At 44.9% G+C, this 20,245-nt stretch overlaps 1 long non-coding RNA gene and 1 pseudogene across 1 annotated transcript; both read left to right on the forward strand.

Annotated features, from left to right (window-relative positions):
* Positions 1 to 4,794: 4,794 nt before the first annotated feature.
* LOC147119851 (uncharacterized) lies at positions 4,795 to 12,343 on the forward strand. The gene is made up of 2 exons (XR_015078091.1): positions 4,795 to 5,074; positions 5,564 to 12,343. It is a non-coding gene; the product is annotated as an uncharacterized LOC147119851 (long non-coding RNA).
* A 76-nt stretch (positions 12,344 to 12,419) lies between these two features.
* On the forward strand, positions 12,420 to 14,409 carry LOC147119852 (uncharacterized; annotated as a pseudogene).
* The last annotated feature ends 5,836 nt before the right edge of the window (positions 14,410 to 20,245 follow it).

Below are 20,245 nucleotides of genomic sequence, written 5' to 3' on the forward strand. Positions count from 1 at the left end.
CCTCGCACTTTTCCGGGTTAAATTCCATTTGCCACTGTTCCGCCCATCTGACCAACCCATCTATATCGTCCTGCAGACTGAGGCTACCCTCCTCGCTATTTACCACCCTACCAATTTTTGTATCATCCGCGAACTTACTGATCATACCCTTTACATTCATATCCAAGTCATTAATGTAGACCACAAACAGCAAGGGACCCAGCACCGATCCCTGTGGTACCCCACTGGCCACAGGCTTCCAGTCACAAAAACAACCTTCGACCATCACCCTCTGCCTTCTGCCACTAAGCCAGTTTTGTATCCAATGTGCCAAGGCACCCTGGATTCCATGGGCTCTTACCTTCTTGACCAGTCTCCTGTGCGGGACTTTATCGAAGGCCTTACTGAAATCCATGTATACCACATCCACTGCGTTACCCTCATCCACACACCTAGTCACCCCCTCAAAAAATTCAATCAAATTAGTCAGACATGATCTTCCCTTGACAAAGCCATGTTGACTATCCCTGATTAATCCTTGCCTCTCCAAGTGGAGACAAATTTTGTCCCTCAGGATTTTTTCCAATAATTTTCCTACCACTGATGTTAGGCTCACTGGCCTGTAGTTCCCCGGTTTTTCCCTACTACCCTGGTACTACATTAGCGGTTCTCCAGTCCTCTGGCACATCCCCTGTGGCCAGAGAGGTCCTGAATATATGTGTTAGAGCCCCCGCAATCTCCTCCTTTGCCTCACACAGCAGCCTGGGATACATTTCATCTGGGCCTGGGGATTTATCCATTTTTAGGCCAGCTAAAACCGCCAATACCTCCTCCCTCTCGATGTTAATATGTTCGAGCATATCACAGTCCCCCCGCCCTATTTCTATGTCTACATCGTCCTTCTCCATAGTGAAAACAGATGCAAAAAATTCATTTAGAACCCCTCCTACATCTTCCGGCTCCACACACAGATTGCCACTTTTGTCCCTAATGGGCCCTATTTTTTCCCTAGTTATCCTCTTACCCTTAATATACTTATAAAACATCTTCGGATTTTCCTTTATTTTGCTCGCCAGTGTTATTTCATGGCCCCTCCTTGATCTCCTAATTTCTTTTTTAAGTATCCCCCTGCACTTTTTGTACTCCTCTAGGGCTTCCTCCGTCTTTAGCCTTTTGTATCTACCAAAAGCCCTCCTTTTTTCCCTAATCCATTCTCGTATATCCCCTGACATCCAAGGTTCCCTGTGGTTTTTGGAACCACCCTTGACCTTTACGGGAACATGTTGCCATTGTATGATCTCAATCTCCCTTCTGAAAGCCTCCCATTGCTCCGATGCGGATTTTCCTACAAGTAGCTGATCCCAGTCCATTTTGGCCAGATCCTGCCTTATCCTATTAAAATCGGCCTTCCCCCAATTTAGAACCTTTATTTCCGGCCCATCCCTGTCCTTTTCCATGGCCACCTTAAATCTTACCATATTATGGTCACTATCACCAAAGTGCTCACCTACTAGCACTTTTTCCACTTGGCCGGCCACATTCCCTAGAATTAGATCCAGTACCGCCCCCTCTCTTGTAGGACTTTCTACATGCTGGCTCAAAAAGCTCTCCTGGATGCACTTTAAGAATTCTACACCCTCTGAGCCTTTCACACTCTGACTATCCCAGTTAATATTGGGGAAGTTGAAATCCCCCATTATTATTACCCTATTATTTGCACATTTCTCTGAGATTTGCCTACATATCTGTTCCTCTATCTCCCCCTGACTGTTTGGAGGCCTATAGTACACTCCCAGCAAAGTGCTTGCCCCCTTTTTGTTTTTAAGCTCCACCCATATGGCCTCATTAGAGGACCCTGCTAATATATCATCCCTCCTTACTGCAGTAATTGACTCCTTAATTAATATTGCGACACCCCCTCCTCTTATACCTCCCCCTCTGTCTCGCCTGAAGATTCTGTACCCCGGAATATTGAGCTGCCAGTCTTGCCCTTCCCTCAACCATGTCTCCGTGATAGCAACAATATCATACTCCCATGTGTTTATCAACACCTTCAGTTCATCCACCTTATTTGCAAGACCCCTTGCATTAAAATAGATGCCATCCAGCCTTGCCCTTATATATTTGCCCTGTCTACCAAGCTGACTTGTTTTTTTCTCTATAATTGGCAGCACATCCCCCCCTATTTCAGCTCCCCTCTGTATCCCATCCCCCTGTCAAGTTAGTTTAAACCCCCCCCAACAGTGCTAGCAAACCTCCCCGCAAGGATATTTGTCCCGCTCTGGTTCAGGTGCAACCCGTCCGACTTGTACAAGTCCCACCTTTCCCAGAAGCAGGCCCAGTGATCCAGGAAAGTAAAACCCTCCCCCCTACACCAACTCTTTAGCCACGCATTCATCTGCTCTATCCTCCCATTCCTATACTTACTAGCACGTGGCACTGGGAGTAATCCAGAGATTACAACCTTTGAGGTCCTGCTCTTTAATCTGTTACCTAGCTCCCTAAATTCTTGATGCAGGACCTCATCCCACTCCCCCACCCTTTCCTCGTAGCCCTGCCAACATTTTTCCTTCAGGTACTTATCCAATTCCCTTTTGAAAGCCACAGTTAAATTTGCCTCCACCACCCCTTTCAGGCAGTGAATTCCAGATCCTAACCACTCACTGCGTAAAAAAGTTTTTCCTAATGTCACCTTTGGTTCGTCTGCCAATCACCTTAAATCAGTGTCCTCTGGTTCTCGACCCTTCCACCAATGGGAACAGCTTCTCTCTCTCTACTCTGTCTAGACCCCTCATGATATTGAGCACCTCTATCAAATCTCCTCTCAACCTTCACTGCTCCAAGGAGAACAACCACAGCTTCTCGAGTCTATCCATGTAACTGAAGTCCCTCGTCCCTGGAACCACTTTTTTCTGGAACAAATCTTTTCCGCACTATCTCAAAGGCCTTCATATCCTTCCTAAAGTGTGGTGCCCAGAATTAGACACAATACTCCAGTTGAGGTCATAAGAACATAAGAAATAAGAGCAGGAGTAGGCCATACGGTCCCTCGAGCCTGCTCTGCCATTCAATAAGGTCATGGCTGATCATCGACCTTAACTCCACTTTCCCGCCTGATCTCCATATCCCTTGATTCCCCGAGAGTCCAAAAATCTGTCTATCTCAGCCTTGAATATACTCAAAGACTCAGCATTCACAGCCCTCTGGGGCAGAGAATTCCAAAGATTCACAACCATCTGAGTGAAGAAATTCCTCCTCCTAAATCTTAAATGGCCTACCCCTTATCCTGAAACTATGCCCCCTAGTTCTAGACACTCCAGGCAGGGGAAACAACCTCTCAGCATCTACCCTGTCAATCCCCTTCAGAATCTTGTATGTTTCAATGAGATCACCTCTCATTATTCTAAACGCCAGAGAGACCAGTGTTTTATAAAAGTTCATCATAACTTCCTTGCTTTTGTACTCTATGCCTCTATTTATGAAGCTCAGGATCCCGTATGCTTTTTAACCGCTTTCTCAACCTGCCCTGCCGCCTTCAACGATTTGTGCACATAAACCCCCAGGTCTCTCTGTTCAGGCACCCTCTATAGAATTGTACCTTTTAGTTTATATTACCTCTCCTCGTTCTTCTTACCAAAATGTAGAGGTTAACTAATTGCACCCAGCCAGATTCAGTTCCTTCTGGAGAGAAGGGGAGACACAAAATCCCAGACGATGTAATGAATGTTGTTTTTAGACAGTAAGGATGAAGGGAGAGTGTATAGAATGGGGAATTTACAGCTTAGGAAGGACAGGAGGGGAAAGAATGTTGTATAGAAACTAGATTTGTCTGTTCTGAAGGTCTATTCTGTTGTAAACGCCATATGAGGGTATTGAAGGGGAGGATCTGCAGATGGAAACTGAATCCAAACATTGCATCAAGATCTGACAGATTAATTGGATTATCAGGACTTGAATATCATCGGACTTTGGATATAGAAGGAAAAAGCACCAATCAGAGCGGGGAGAAACAGGACAAGTGTTCTGTGCCTGGATCCACTTTTAACAAATCGTCTAGCCTGTGAGACTCGTGCGCCCACCTGAATCAACAGTGTAAATGTGGGAATGGATTCAGTTGGCTGTCTGAGCTGCAAACTCTTGGATACAGTGACAGCGGGGAAAGGCCTTTCACCAGCTGAGTGTGGAAAGAGAGTCACTCGCTTATCTCATCTATTCCCACCCTAACATGTTCGTAAGGGGGAGAATCCATTTACTGCTCTGTATGTGGAAAATGATTCAATCGATCATCCCATTCACTGACACACCAGCACAGTCACACCGGAGAGAGACTTCACGTGTGGGAAGGGATTCACTCTGTTGTCCCACCTGTTGACACTCCAGAGTGTCCACATTGAGAACTGTTACTGTAAATATTCTGACTGTGAGAAAAGCTTTCAAAGTTCAAAGCAGCTGATGCACGACCAGCGCATTGATACTGGAGAGAGGCTGTTTCAATATCCTGTGTGTGGGAAGAAATTCACCCCACCTGCTGAGACTCCAGTGAGTTCACATGTGACTGCAGGGGTCTGGATTCTGTTATTAATCACATCCAGGACTGAACCATGGCAGAGTGCCTGTGCACTTGGGTTTCTGTGTGAATTATTGATGAATTTTCTCTCAATGGGATCACAGAAACTCATTCTCCATTCACGAATTGGGGCTTTCAATGGCGGAGCTGTTCCCCAGCATGCCCCGCGGCGGAGAATGTGCCCTATTCAAACTGGAGGAGCCCAGTGCGCAGGCGCAGTACCCGCCTGTATTTGGAGCATGCGCAGTGTCACTGTGATCAGAGCCGGGCGAGTGCGACAAGCAGAGAAAAGTTCGCGATGCGATTTTACGCTGATTACGAATCGGCGGGGCGCAGGGAGGTAACGCACTCGGCGGATGAGCTTCATAAACACCTGGTGTAGGCCGCAAGCTCGGAATGAGAATTTATAGATTCCGCGTTTGCAGCTCGGAGGCTTTTTCCCGGTAACAGGCCCGCCCGGGTTAACGGCCGTCATCTTTACAAAGAAAAGCTGAGAGTTTGTGCGCCGCCATATTGTGTCATCGAAAGGTAGAGCGCATGCGCGGAAATCTTTGTAATGGAACCATTAGTGGGCGGAGCTTCAGGGTCCCAGTGAGTGATCTGAACCCGGCCAGAGTCAGCAACTTCAGGGGAGGGGAGGAGAGGGAACTAGTGAGTGTAGAACTGAACCCAGCCAGAGTCAGCACCTTCAGTGGAGGAGAGGGAGGGGAACCAGTGAGTGTAGAACTGAACCCAGCCAGAGTCAGCACTTTCAGGGGAGGAGAGGGAGGGGAATCAATGATTGTAGAACTGAACCCAGCCAGAGTTGGTGGAGAAAACTGGGAGAGGAGGAAAAAGTGTCTTGAGACGTGCGATGTGTTTGGATTTTAGCACAGGGAGGAGGGACAATGTGTGGGATGGGGATTTACAGCTTTGGAGGAACAAGAGAGAAAAGAATGTTCTTTAGAAACTAGAATTGTCTGTTCTGAATTTCTGTCCTGTACTTACAGTGATGAGATTTGTAAACTCCTTTTACAGGGTGTTAGAGGGGGAGGATTTGCATACGGGAAACTCAAACGAAACATGAAGATCTGACGGAATCACTCGTTTCATCAGGACCTGAATATCATCAGCCTTTGAATGTGGAAGGAGAAATATTTATCTGTTCTGTCCGTGGGAAAAGATTTCAAACATCAGTGTGACTAGAAAAGCACCGAGACACACACACCCGAGTGAGAGTGTTCCAGAGCTGTGAAAGAGCTTTAACCAGTTACACAGCCTGAAAAAACATCGCACCATTCACAGCAGGGAGAAACCGTACATGTGTTCTGTGTGTGACGAGGCTTCAACTGATCGTCCAACCTGGAGAGACACAAGGACATCCACACCATGGAGAGACTGGGGAAATGTGGGGACTGTGAGATTATAATATTTTAATAACATAGATTTTAATATGATTAAACTAATGATTTAAAGAAATCTGATTATGCTTAGCTGACCACATGCCAAAGGATGGTGTGATGTATCAGATCCAATCACAGCTGGTAACGTCACATCGGCTGACTTAAAAACTGAGAACAATGAAAATGCTGATTTAGCTTAAACTGTGAAAGTGCTGATCTTAGCTTAAAACTGAAAGTGATGATTCTGCTTAACTAGAGAACAAAGGAATGATTGATGTATCCGAGATCCAAACTGTGCGATGTAGCTGAACCAACCATAGCTCTGTATGCATGCTGCTGAGCCAATGGTAATAAAGGGGGCGGGTACATCTGCTGCTGTATAAAAACCAGCCATTTTGAACATGATGTAAGTCGGATGAAGGAAGTCAAACAGTGTAAATCAAGTGATGCAATAAATCGACTATTTAAAACTTACCACCGGACTCGCAAACTTTAATTTTAGTGTGTTGACCTCAGATCAGTGTGGTGCACTGAAATTACCTTGATCTAACAATTTGGCGCTGCGAGCAGGGTCGCTGAAGGAAGAGATTGGATCTGAGACACCAGACCTATATCGGAGGTAAGGACTCCTCGTTATAAAAGTCCTTGGTTGGTTGTCTAGTCATCTCCCCTCCACGCGATTCCGCAAACCTCCGGGTAGCGAACCCTCCGGGTGGCAAGATGGCTCGAGGTCCAATATAGAGCTCTAACTTACTGACTCGGCTGAAAAGCCTACGATTCGAGACCCCCAAGTAAAGAAATCGATATTATGGCACCACTCAATAAACCTACAACTATTAAGGGTGGGCGTGCCCCACCTGAGATTTCAGAAGACGAAATTCTGTGGGAGTTGAAAGACTATATAGAATTACAGTTTGACTTATCTAAAACCTGGTTCGAAATCGAACAAAAGTACGGTACCTCCTCTGAACAGTGGTCTTTGGATGACATAAAGAGGGTCTGGGGAAAAACGACCCGTATGAAAGATAAAAGACGGATCAGATGGTCCATGGCAGTTATGAGTCAGATCCGACGGCGAAATGAGAGTAAGACAAACTCCCAACATGATCACGACTTGACCAATGCAAAAGAGCAGAAAGATGCGATTTATGAACAATTGAAAAAGAAAACAAATGAGCTTGAAAAGTCAAAAGTGGAAGTTAAAAAACTTAAAGATGAGCTTGAAAAGTCAGAAGTGGAAGTTAAAAAACTTAAAGATGAAGTTAAGGACTGTAAAGCACAATTAGATAAACAACCGATAGTCCCGGTAGTTGAAGAAAAGGGAAAATGTGTGGGGATCTGGAAGGGTTACCCAGATCTAAATGAAATAAAGGAGGAAGGTCATGGGAGATAATGACAAGAAGCAGGTCAAGAGACTGACTCGGGATCCTCTAGTAATGTCAGTGAAAGTGAAGAAGAGAAAACAGGACCCCATTTGGCCCCATTGAGACAGAAAAGGAAAAGAGTAGAAAAGGAGTATGAGAAGAAAGAAGATGGGGAAGAAAGGGCGAAGTACCAACTCCACCCGTGGGACGGAGTCCAAATTCTGGTTGTAATGATACCCAGGAGCGAGGGAAATAAGTTACACAGCAAAGTAAAGACTGGCCTGGGAAATGATGAGCAAGATATAGATGCCGGATGGGATGCGATCCAACAGTGGTTACAAGTGATTAGCCCTGCAAAAACGGATTGGGGAAAGATCATAGCCTGTCAACAGAAAGGGACGGAGGAAGTGTTAGAGTACGACGAGCGATTTAAAAATAACTGGTTGGAACACTCGGGGCTGAACACAGGAGAGATAAAGAAGGAAAAAGATCTAATTTGCAGGCTAACCAATCTGAAAACTCAGCAAAGGAAGGAAAGAAACGGATTTGGAAAGCCAAGAAATGCTGAGACGCCGATGGAAAAAGAGGAAAAAAAAAAGATAAACTTAAAGTTTTACTGACATGGAAGTTATTAACATCTGTGCTGAGACAAATAAAACACAAGATTTGCTGAGTGAAAGGAACCTTGAAAAATGACTATGAATGTTTAAGAAGTTACAGTATTTCTTTTGTCTGATCAGATGTTCTTTAAAAGAAAGATTCTGTTATGTGTGTTTTAGCTCCACCCACTTCTCTGTGTTAAAAGCGTTTAAATCTTTTGTCTTGTCTTGGATTTTGGAAGTTTTAAGAATGTGCGAATAAAATTGTGCCCCAAGAATTGAAAAAAAAACCTTTGAAATAATTTAAGTTAAGCTGGTGTGTAAAAACTGAGAAGAGCAACAAAAAGTTTTTTTAACAAAAGATTGCGATAGATTTTTGTACTTGCAGTGCAAACTGTACAATGTTACATTAAGTTTCAGTTTAAGATTTAACCTTGGCGTCGCGGTTGCTATGGTGAAATCTTCTAAAGCAGTTTGATTTGATTTGTTTAAATGTGAAAAACTAATTTTTCTCCAGTTATGTTTTTACAGTATTTTGGAAAGACATTTGAAGAAAGGACAATAAGAAATATGACGTAATTTACTGTTTTCTGCAAGAATGTGCTATTTTGTTTTGTTTTATCTGTTCTGTTCGTGTTTAGTTAAAGTGTGAAAACACAACTGTCTTTTTCGATCCGGAAAGTTTTTTTTAATTTACGTGAAGTGACGAAATTACGCCTGAGAATGTTTTGCTCCACCTTCTTAAAAACCTGCAAAACTGACAGCTGTTTAAGTTCACCAAGCAACAACTTTAGTATGAAATTTAAAGATATGGGACATTATTAAATTTAAGTTTCTTAATTTTAAGTTAATATTTCCCCACAGTGATAGAAAGAAAATTATGATTTGATAAATGGAAGTTATCTTGTAAACTAATTGCATGATAATGTGCAACATGAACTTGTACTGGTAGTGCTAGATTTAACCGATACGGCATTACCTACATGGTGTTCTAAGAAAACTCACTACTGAATGGGCTCCTAGGGTTGGTATTGGTAATACCGTAATGGCACCCCAAACCCAAGGCACTACTGAATGGGCTCCTAGGGTTGGTATTGGTAATACCGTAATGGCACCCCAAGCCCAAGGCACTACTGAATGGACTCCTAGGGTTGGTATTGGTAATACCGTAATGGCACCCCAAGCCCAAGGACGAGAGGTGTACTGAATACAGAATATTGGGGTAGTGAAGGACGGAATGCACATATCCCACATGTAATTAAAGGAAAGTGATTGAGAGTGTAAGATTGAAACAGGAGAATTACACTACTGAATGAGAACTTGCAAAATGCTCTCAGGCAGTTTAAAAGAGCAGAAACAAAACTGAAAAAAAAATCAGTCTGAACTCGATGATCTGAAACAAGAAGAAAATAATTTGAACGACCGCTTACTAAATCTCCAGGTAGATTGCCAGACCAAGGAAGAACTGGTTTCAGACTTGGAGAATAAATTAATGAAGTCAAAGCAGAATGAAAATTCTCTTGCCTCCCTTCTAGCTGAGAAGGAAGATGCTTTACTTGAAAAAGTTGACAGGTTAAAGCAGTTTTCGGAAAACATTGAGAAAAGTCAGGCAACAATAGAGACCATGGAAAAAGAAAAGTTGAATCTTGAGAATAACTTTAAGCAACAGATTATGCTTTTAGAGAGCCTAATAGCTGAGAAAACCACATTAGTGAAAGCACAACTACAGGAAAGAGCACTTCAGGAGAAAGAAATGGAAGAGATTAATGTAGAGCTAGTTACTACTAAAAATCAGCTTGAAATCAAGCAGGCTGAAGTGGCCAGATTACAGGCAGAGGGCCAAGAGCTCAGGTCAAAGCTTAAATAGCAGCAAGTAAGACCTTGAAGTATTCAGCCATTAGACGACTACAATCTTTCGATAAGATACCTGAAAGCCCGAGAAAGGCTTGTATCGAATGGCATGGGTGGCATGATACTGAGATACCGGTGTGAGTGTGCAAATGTGATTTGTTACGTATGAAGTAATTACCATCCAGGAATGTATGGTGAATTTACACTGAAGAACGGGTCTCAGACATGCTCAGTTACTTGTCAACAGCAAGACATGAAAGGGGTAATGTGGCTCAGGAGAGCGAGACAACTTTTAAAGCATTGACACATACTCCATCGAGAAACTATCGAATTGATGAAACAATCAGAATAGAGTTAAACACACTGGTACCTGTTAGAGGGATTAAAATTGAAGTTGAAGTGGAGAGTTACATGGAATCTGGATTGGGACAATTGAGGGCCAAGGAGAAATCATGTTTAGTAAAGAATTATCCACAAGATGGATACAAGTAAAAGAGATCTGGAGGATCTTTTAAATCCATGATTTGTTGATTAGATGTTAAACTGTAATGTCGCTTGAAATGATTGTAAGACTGAATTTAACTGTGACTGTAATAATTGTGTTTTGTAGGTAACAGAGCGTGGGAAAAACCGGTACGAATCCAGTATGAGGTGGTTTTGGTGGTGCCTCCTGTGTCACTACTACTGCAATTACCATGCTTTACGGGTCTAACAGGACCTGTCCCATCAACCAACACATTTTTAAGTATGAGCTACACAATTATGTGGCACAATTCGGATACTCGGATACGACATTCCCCTGTTTGTGGGTTTCAGTGAGCTCATGATGCGACTGAACTCCTCCCTAAAGCATTTTTATGTTTTGGAGCAAGACAACTCGAGAATAGATATTGAAATTGACAGCATAGGGGACAACTCACATTGGTGGGATATTGGGCTTAATACATCAGCACATCCTTAGGTTCGTATTATTTCACATGCTCTGGTAGCTATCCAACTTGTAATGATAGTGTATATTTGATATATGTAACGTGTGTAGTAAGACTTTGATACATAAGCCAATTGGGTACTCATGCCCATGACTGACGAGCACTAACAAATTAATTGAGCACACCGAAAGAGAAGATCCGAAGTAATGTAGAGGAGACCCCAGGCAGGGTAACATCAGGAAAGATAGAAGAAACAGAAGATGCCCCAGGCGGGGCAGAATTGGAACACCGGAACAGTGAATTGAATTTGAGTAAGGGGTCAGAGGTTGCTCCTCCCCCTCAAAGGAATGGACTGTAAGGAAGGGAGAAATCTTCAAGACTCCCTACTAACGCCCAAGTTGAGAGAGCAATAAGAGCTAGCGAGATTAGTCAAGAGCTGATTGTGAGAAGTCAATAAGGATATTTCCTTCTCAAAGAAGGGAATTGTAAGAAATAGCTGTTAGATTCAAAGATGGGTTTTAATTCTTAGACCAGGGACTGACAACAGGCAAGCGGAAAAAGATAGCATATATGCCAGCAAGGTCGAATATCAAGCATCAAAAGACATATAGAAATGATAAGGGAATGGTAAAATGCAAGGAAACAGGGAGGATAGCACCTGCTAGATAACAAGGAGCCATGAAGCCATAAAATGCCATTGAAGAATCTTGACAAAACACTCCTCAGAAAGATAAGAAGGAGGCCTTCTAAGATAGGATGGGGATCAAATTGTGTGTTTCTGTTGATTAAATGTGCTTGCCACCAGGCGGCTGCTGCCCCGCGGGCAAGATGCCTTGCAGGTCACCGCAGACCGTTTTTACATCTTAAAGGGGCATGTTATATTTAGTTGCTAGATCGGTTTGTACCTTTTCTACTTTTTATAATTTTTCTACCTTTTTTACTTTTTAATTTTTACCTGAATGTATTTTTCAAAGCCATAAGCTGAGGGGAGCTCCTCCCACTTTTTAAGATGCACTAATTCATTTAAGATCATGAAATCAATTAACTTATTAAAACCAGGCTTTTACTGTGGCCACGTAAAATCCTGGTTGATGTAAATTTGTGCAGAGCCACTGATCCAGACAGTGGCAAAACACAGCAATGATTGATTATATTTTTAATCTGACTCTTTATTTTTATGATTCAATTTATGAAAGAATCAAAGGGGGGAGTGTTAGGGATAATATTTTAATAACATAGATTTTAATATGATTATACTAATGATTTAAAGAAATCTGATTATGCTTAAGCTGACCACATGCCAAAGGATGGTGTGATGTATCAGATCCAATCACAGCTGGTAACGTCACATCGGCTGACTTAAAAACTGAGAACAATGAAAATGCTGATTTAGCTTAAACTGTGAAAGTGCTGATCTTAGCTTAAAACTGAAAGTGATGATTCTGCTTAACTAGAGAACAAAGGAATGATTGATGTATCAGAGATCCAATCAGTGCGATGTAGCTTAACCAACCATAGCTCTGTATGCATGCTGCTGAGCCAATGGTAATAAAGGGGGCGGGTACATCTGCTGCTGTATAAAAACCAGCCATTTTGAATATGATGTAAGTCGGATGAAGGAAGTCAAACAGTGTAAATCAAGTGATGCAATAAATCGACTATTTAAAACTTACCACCGGACTCGCAAACTTTAATTTTAGTGTGTTGACCTCAGATCAGTGTGGTCCACTGAAATTACCTTGATCTAACAGAAGGGATTCAGTTCCCTGTCTGAGCTGGAAATTCATTGGCGCAGTCACAATGGGGAGAGGCCGTTGACCTGCTCTGAGTGTGGGAAGGGATTCACTCAATCATCAAAGCTGCTGAAACACCAGCGAGTTCACATTGGGGAGAGGCCGTTCACCTGCTCCGTGTGTGCGAAGCGATTCAGTTACCCATCTGAGCTGGAAATTCATCATCGTAGTCACACTGGGGAGAGACCGTTCACCTGCTCTGAGTGTGGGAAGGCATTCACTCAATCATCGAACCGGCTGACACACCAACGAATTCACACTGGGGAGAGGCCATTCACCTGCTCCGTGTGTGGGATGGGTTTCAGTTACCCATCTGAGCTGGAAATTCATCATCGCAATCACACTGGGGAGAGACCGTTCACCTGCTCTGTGTGTGGGAAGGGATTCACTCAGTCATCCACCCTGCTGACACATCAGCGAGTTCACACTGGAGAGAGGCGGTTCACCTGCTCCGTGTGTGGGAAGAGATTCACTCGGCCATCCGACCTGCTGACACACCAGCGAGTTCACACTGGAGAGAGACCGTTCAGCTGCTCCGTGTGTGGGAAGGGATTCATTCAGCCATCCGACCTGCTGAAACACCAGCGAGTTCACATTGGGGAGAGACCGTTCATCTGCTCCGTGTGTGGGACGGGTTTCAGTTACCCATCTGAGCTGGAAATTCATCGTCGCAATCACACTGGGGAGAGACCGTTCATCTGCTCTGTGTGTGGGAAGGGATTCACTCATATATCCTACCTGTTGGCACACCAGCGAGTTCACACTGGGGAGAGACCATTCACCTGCTCTGAGTGTGGCAAGGGACTCGCTCGATCATCCGACCTGATGAGACACCAGCGAGTTCACACTGGGGGAGAGGCCGTTCACCTGCTCCGTGTGTGGGAAGGGATTCACTTGTTCAGCCCACCTGCTGGTGCACCAGCGAGTTCACACTGGGGAGAGACCGTCCACCTGCTCTGAGTGTGGGAAGGGATTCACTCAGTCATCCGACCTGCTGACACACCAGCGAGTTCACAAGTGACTGCAGGGGTTGGATTCTGCTGTTATTACTGCTGTTAATCACATCCTGACTGAATCATGTTCATTCTGACAGTTGGAGTTTCCTTCTGCTGATGTTAATAACTCCTATAACTGGGCTGGAGTTTTAATATTTTCATATTTCAAATAACAGTGTGTTGACATTTGATGTCTCCAAGATAAGAGAAGACTAATTGATGTCCTGTTACTGACTGCTCCATTTTTGGGCCTTTTCTCTTTTCTATCTCGAGATTATTTCAGTTCTCGTACCTTCAGTTACTCTCATGGACAAGTCCCAGCTCCCCATACCTTCCAGAGTGCCTCTCCTAGCCTTGGTATCCGAGGAAGGTCTCGGTTACACGCCCGGGATCACTAAACACAAAACCCAGTCTGTTAATCACTTTCAGCTACTGGACTTAGTGTGTGTCCCACAGCATCTCTCTCACCTTCGATGTGTGAATAGAGCATCACGCCTGCAAACCTGCTTTCAATTTAAATTTGAATCCACTCAGCAAGTGTATTTAAAAAAATACGTGCAAGTAAACAGATCACATCAAATAATTGGCAAAGGTTTAGAGTCAACAAGATGAACAAGTGAACTAATCACGGCCCAAATACCCCAGCTCTATACTCACAGGAGAAAGTCTGTTATCTAACTCCTCGAGTGGACAGAGTAGAGAAAGATTCCGACTCTAAGAACATCTAGAATCTGTTGTAAATATCTTTCAAACTCTGACTGGTCCAATCTGTCGGTTTCCTTTCAATTGAAGTGAATGGAAGATGAGAGGGGTGTTGGCATATGGACCTCGGTTAATTCAGCTTCTGAAAGGTGTTCATGTTTAGTTCATTCGATATCGGGGAAAATGTGGTTGGTATCATTAGAGAGAGAGAGAGATTTCACTGAGCAACAGCTGGTGTTTGCAACCAACTGGCCTTGGATATTTTCATCACAGAATGTTTCGATCAGAAATATGATGTTGGGATAAGAAAAGTCTGGAGACTAGTGGTTTGTGCTGCCCCAGGAAGGCCACAGTGTTTTTACTGCTTCTAACGTTGTTGATGTGTGTTGAAGAAAATGCAGACTTGTGTCTCTGGACTGTGCAGTAGCCAGAGACGACCATATTAGGCAATGCCAGCTCCAGGTTGATAAGAGGTTGATGGCAGAGCAAGAGATCCAGCAGTTTTAAGAATTTATCTCCCGTTATCTGCAGACATCGAATGTCGCAGCGTGCTGACAAAATTGGACTTAGACTTTAACCAATTGGGTTAAATTATTGGGATTGATTGTTATAGAATTGAATTGTTATAGAATGGAAAAGTAGTGAAGTTATGCTAAACTTGTATCGAACCTTGGTTAGACCACACTTGGAGCACTGCGTACAATTCTGGTCACCATATTATAAAAAGGATATAGAGGCACTGGAGAGGGTGCAGAGAAGATTTACAAGGATGATACCAGAAATGAGAGGGTAGACCTGTCGGGAAAGGATGGACAGGCTGGGTCTCTTTTCTCTTGAAAAAGAAGGCTGAGTGGTGACCTAATAGAGGTCTTTAAAATTATGAAAGGTTTTGATAGAGTAGATACAGAGAGAGTGTTTCCACTTGTGGGGAAGAGCATAACTAGAGGCCATCAATATAAGATAGTCACCAAGAAATCCAATAGGGAAATCAGGAGAAACTTATTTACCCAGAGAGTGGGGGTTTGTTTCTGCTGCTGTTAATAACCCTTGTAACTGGGCTGGAGTTTAAATTTCTGGATATATGTGAAATAAATCAGTTTGCTTTAAACACATTGTTGTGGATTTTTATCATTCCCACCTGAGTGTTTAGCATCAGCTGGCTGGAGCTCAGAAAGGACAATCTGGGGGGAGGATCGTACGGCGGGAACAGAACTACAGCCTGGACACAGTCCTTCAGGGCCACACTGAGAGGGGCAAATGGCACTTTGGTCTTTCTCATCTCTCTTCACTGACAGCAATGTCCCCGTGCAGGTTAATCTTGAGGCCTGTAAGGAATGTGTCCCAGCCGCTCTCTTCCATGGGTCAGAGCTCCTAGGCACGGAACAGAAGGCTCCTTTACAACTGTGTTTAGAGTCAGGAAGAACAACGGTGAATGCTGGAAACAAGCGGTCAAATCAGAGATTGGTGTCAAACTGTGATCTGTTCCTGACTGAAAGTGAAACTCCAGGGTTAAGTTTCCAGTCTAAAAATGACTGGTATTTATTCTATGAAGGTTTAACGTGTTCATAGAATGGTTACAGCACAGAAGGAGGCCATTCGGCCCATTGAGCCCGTGTTGGCTCTCTGCAAGAGCACTTCAGCTAGTCCCACTCCCCCACCCTTCCCTCATAGCCCTGCAAATTTTTGTCCTTCAGTTACTCATCCAATTCCCTTTTGAAAGCCACGATTGAATCTGCCTCCACCACCCTTTCAGGCAGTGCATTCCCGATCCTAACCACTCACTGCCTAAAATGTTTTTCCCCATGTCACCTTTAATTCTTCTGCCAATCTCCTTAAATCTGTGTCCTCTGGTTCTTGACCCTTCCGCCAATGGGAACAGTTTCTCTCTATCTACTCTGTCTAGGCCCCTCATGATTTTGAACACCTCTATCAAATCTCCTCTCAATCTTCTCTGCTCCAAGGAGAACAGCCCTATCTAGTCTATCCACGTAACTGAAGTCCCTCATTCCTGGAATCATTCTCGTAAATCTTTTCTGCACCTTCTCTGAGGTCTTCACACAGGAGCAGGAGTAGGCCGTTCAATATGATCATGGCTGATCCTCTATCTCAATACCATATTCCCGCCCTCTCCCCATACACCTTGATGCCTTTTGGGTCGAGAAATCTACCTATCTCCTTAAATGTATTCAGTGACTTGGCCTCCACAGCCTTCTGGCAGAGAATTCCACAGGTTCCCCACTCTGAGTGAAGAAATTTCTCCTCACCTCAGTCCTAAATGTCCCACCCCATATCCTCAGACTGTGACCCCTCGTTCTAGATGCCCCAGCTAGGGGAAACATCCTCCCTGCATCCAGTCTGTCTAGCCCTGTCAGTATTTTATATGTTTCAATGAGATCCCCTCTCATTCTTCTAAACTCTAGTGAATACAGGCCTAGTCGACCCAATCTCTCCTCATGCGACAGTCCTGCCATCCCAGGAATCAGTCTGGTGAACCTTCGCTGCACTCCCTCTATGACAAGTATATCCTTTCTTTGGTAAGGAGACCAAAATTGCACACAGTTCACCGGGTGTGGTCTCACCAAGGCCCTGTATAACTAGGAAGACATCCTTGCTGCTGTACTCAAATCCTCTTGCAACGAAGGCCAGCATACCATTTGCCTTCCTAACTGCTTGCTGCACCTGCATGTTTGCTTTCAGTGACTGGTGTACAAGGACACCCAGGTCTCTTTGTACAGCAACATTTCCCAATCTATCACCATGTAAACAATACCTGTCTGTTTTTCCTACCGAAGTGGATAACTTCACATTTATCCACGTTATACTTCATCTGCCTTGTATTTGCCCACTCACTCAACTTGTCTAAATCGCCTTGAGGCCTCTTTGCATCCTCCTCACAACTCACAATCCCACCTAGTTTTGTGTTGTCAGCAAACTTGGAAATATTACATTTGGTTCCCTCATCCAAATCATTGATATATATTGTGAATAGCTGGGGCCCAAGCACTGATCCCTGCGGTACCCCACTAGTCACCGCCTGTCACCCAGAAAAAGCCCCATTTATTCCTACTCTCTGTTTCCTGTCTGTTAACCAATTTTCAATCCATGCAGGTATATTACCCCCAATCCCATCTGCTTTAATTTTGCACACTATCCTCTTGTGGGACTTTATCAAAGGCCTTCTGAAAATCCAAATACACCACATCCACTGGTTCTCCCTTATCTATTCTACCAGTTACATTCTCAAAAAACTCCAGTAGGTTTGTCAAACACGATTTCCCTTTCATAAATCCATGTTGACTTTGTCTAATCCCGTTGATATTTTCCAAGTGTCCTGCTATCACATCCTTTATAATAGACTCTAGCATTTTCCCTACTACTAATGTTAGGCTAACCGGTCTGTAGTTCCCTGTTTTCTCTCTCCCTCCTTTTTTAAATACCCCGTCTTTATCAATTTTTATCCCATCCGGTATCTCCACTACCTCCTCCTTCACTATGTCTATGGCAGGATCCTCTTCCTTGGTGAAGACAGATGCAAAGTACTCATTTAGTACCCCAGCCATACCCTCTGCCTCCATGCATAGGTCTCCTTTATGGTCCCTAATCGGCCCCAACCATACTCTTACTACCCGTTTACTATTTATATGCCTATAGAAGACTTTTGGATTACCTTTTATGTTGGCTGTCATTCTATTCTCATTCCCTCTCTTTGCCCTGCTTAGTTTCTTTTTCACTTCTCCTCTGACCTTTCTATATATAGCCTGATTCTCAGATGTATTTGCAACCTGGTATCTGTCATACACGCACTTTTTCTGCTTCATCATATTCTCTATCTCGTCATCCAGGGAGCCCTGATTTTAGTTGCCCTGCCTTTCCCCTAGTGGGAATTGATATACCTATCAATTCATTCCATGAAAAGTGACGAGTTAAGATAGTAACTATAGGTTTTTATTGGCTAAATAACAAAGCCCACCCTCGTGGGTGATCGGTTCCAGCAAGGAAGAATACTGGCCAAGCAATCACCTTTATACCTGGGCAAGCAGGCGGAGCCATGGGCGGAGTCAGCTGAGGTCAGCCCAGGTATAACAGCGTGCGTGGCAAGAGGTAACCTTGTGTAGTGATAACAACAGTGTAAACAGTGATAACAACAGTGTAACAATAGTGAACGGTTGTGAACGATAACAGTGGTTTACCACATTCACCCCTTGTTTAAAATTGAGTCCGGCGGGGTGAAGTGTACTACTAGTTCATGTATGTCAGTCTATCAGGAGGCCTCGTAAGCCTTTCTGATTGGCGCAGCAGCGGCGGCGGTGGTGCAGTATCCGATGTTAATGCTGGTGTTTGCGTGGCCGACGGAGGCTCCTGGGGTTCCGGCATGCCGCCAACAGGAGCTGGATTTGGGGGAGTGGTGGGGGGTAACGGTGGTATCTCCGGGGTGCCCGAGGGTGCGAGGTCTCGCAAGGAGACTGTGTCCTCCCGCCCGTCTTGGTATGCCACGTAGGCGTACTGGGGGTTGGCGTGCAGGAGGTTCACCCTCTCAACCAGGGGGTCCATTTTATGGGTCCTTACGTACTTCTGCAGCAGGACGGGCCCCGGAGAAGTCAGCCATGTTGGTAGCGAGGTTCCCGTAGTTGACTTCCTGGGGAAAATGAACATTTGCTCATGAGGGGTGGCGTTAATGGCAGTACAAAGCAGTGACCGGATGGAATGGAGCGCTGCCGGGAGGACTTCCTGTCAGCGAGAGGTTGGGAGGCCCTTAGACTTTAGGGCTAAGAGGACGGCCTTCCAAACTGTCGCATTCTCTCTTTCCACCTGGCCGTTCCCCCGGGGGTTGTAGCTGGTGGTCCTGCTCGCCGCAATACCTCTCACCAGCAGGAACTGGCGAAGTTCCTCGCTCATGAAGGATGAGCCCCGGTCGCTATGTATATAGTTCGGGAACCCGAACAAGGCGAAGAGGTCATTCAGGCATTTGATGAACGTGGTGCTGGTCATGTCTGGGCAGGGGATGGCAAAGGGGAAACGGGAGTACTCATCAATAATGTTGAGGAAGTACACATTACGGTCAGAGGACGGGAGGGGCCCCTTAAAATCGATGCTCAAGCGCTCGAAGGGGCGGGTGGCCTTGATCAGGCTTGCTCTGTCCGGCCTATAGAAATGCGGTTTGCATTCGGCACAGACTTGGCAGTTCCTGGTCATGGTCCTGACCTCCTCGATGGAGTAGGTCAGGTTGCGGGCCTTAATGAAGTGGTCTAGTCTAGTGACCCCGGGGTGGCAGAGGTCGTTGTGGAGGGTCCGCAGTCTATCAACTTGCGCGTTGGTGCATGTACCTCGTGATAGAGCATCAGGGGGCTCATTGAGTTTACCAGGCCGGTACAAGATATCGTACTCGTAGGTGGAGAGCTCGATTTTCCACCTCAAGATCTTGTCGTTCTTGATTTTGCCCCTCAGCTTGTTATTAAACATAAACGCAACCGAACGCTGGTCGGTGAGGAGGGTAAATCGTTTGCCTGCCAGGTAATGCCTCCAGCGTCGTACCGCTTCCACAATTGCCTGGGCCTCCTTCTCGACAGAAGAGTGTCGGATCTCAGGGCCCTGGAGGGTCCTTGAGAAGAAGGCTACAGGTCTCCCCGCCTGGTTTAGGGTTGCAGCTAGGGCGAAGTCGGATGCATCGCGCTCTACTTGGAAAGGGATGGACTCATCCACTGCATGCATTGTGGCCTTCGCAATGTCTCCTTTTATGAGGGAGAAGGCTGCGCATTCTTCTGATGTCAGGGGGAAGGAGGTTGACTTCATGAGGGGTCTGGCTTTGTCCGCATAATTGGGCACCCATTGGGCATAGTAAGCGAAGAGCCCCAGGGTTCTCTTCAGTGCCTTTTGACAATGGGGAAGGGGGAGCTCCATGAGGGGGCGCATTCTTTCGGGGTTGGGGCCAATGACTCCGTTCTCTACTACGCAGCTGAGGATGGCAAGGCGCGAGGTGTTAAATATACATTTCTCCTTATTGTAAGTGAGATTCAGCCGTTGGGCCGTACGGAGGAATTTCTCCAGATTAACATCATGGTCCTGCTGGTCGTGGCCGCAGATGGT

This window comes from Somniosus microcephalus, chromosome 4 (genome assembly GCF_052327205.1).
Source record: "Somniosus microcephalus isolate GS21.2 chromosome 4, FLI_Smic_1.0, whole genome shotgun sequence".
NCBI lineage: Eukaryota > Metazoa > Chordata > Chondrichthyes > Squaliformes > Somniosidae > Somniosus > Somniosus microcephalus.